Source organism: Plasmopara halstedii, assembly GCF_900000015.1.
Source record: "Plasmopara halstedii genome assembly, contig: Scaffold_2904, whole genome shotgun sequence".
NCBI lineage: Eukaryota > Oomycota > Peronosporomycetes > Peronosporales > Peronosporaceae > Plasmopara > Plasmopara halstedii.
Window position 1 is genome coordinate 1151115 of NW_020189809.1, and position 543 is coordinate 1151657.

Genomic DNA, 543 nt, shown 5'->3' on the forward strand with positions numbered 1-543 from the left:
GAACATGGACCAAGAACTGACAAGCTCTCACTTCTCGATCAACTTCATGACGTCTCAAAATTGGATCAAGATGCAAGGATATTTCGGTAAATGGGTCCACTATGTTGAGGCTTGAAAAGTTTCTGATATCCTGCCTGACGTTCCTGCAACATATCGAAAGGATTACAAAAATGTGGACGCTTCAATCCAGGTGCATATCGATTCAAACTTTCACAATTCCACTCCAGGTCATCAGTACGTCTCGGCTTTGTCTGCAGGTACTCGTCAACAGAATCGGAAAGAGGCAGGGAAATCTGACAAAATCACATATCTTCTCCAAACAACCAATTTTTCTGGAAGAAAAGTGAAATACGCCCAGCAAAAAGAATTCCTTATCTCGACTGTGGTGATGAATTGGGAAACAGGCAACCCATTGAACAAGTCGGCAGCCGACGATCTGCTGATCTCTACGTTTGGCCATAAACAGGAAGCGGAACGCACCGAACGGGAGGTGAAGATGAAGATCCATTCGGGGCGTATATCTCCAAGCCTTTCGCAATGGGT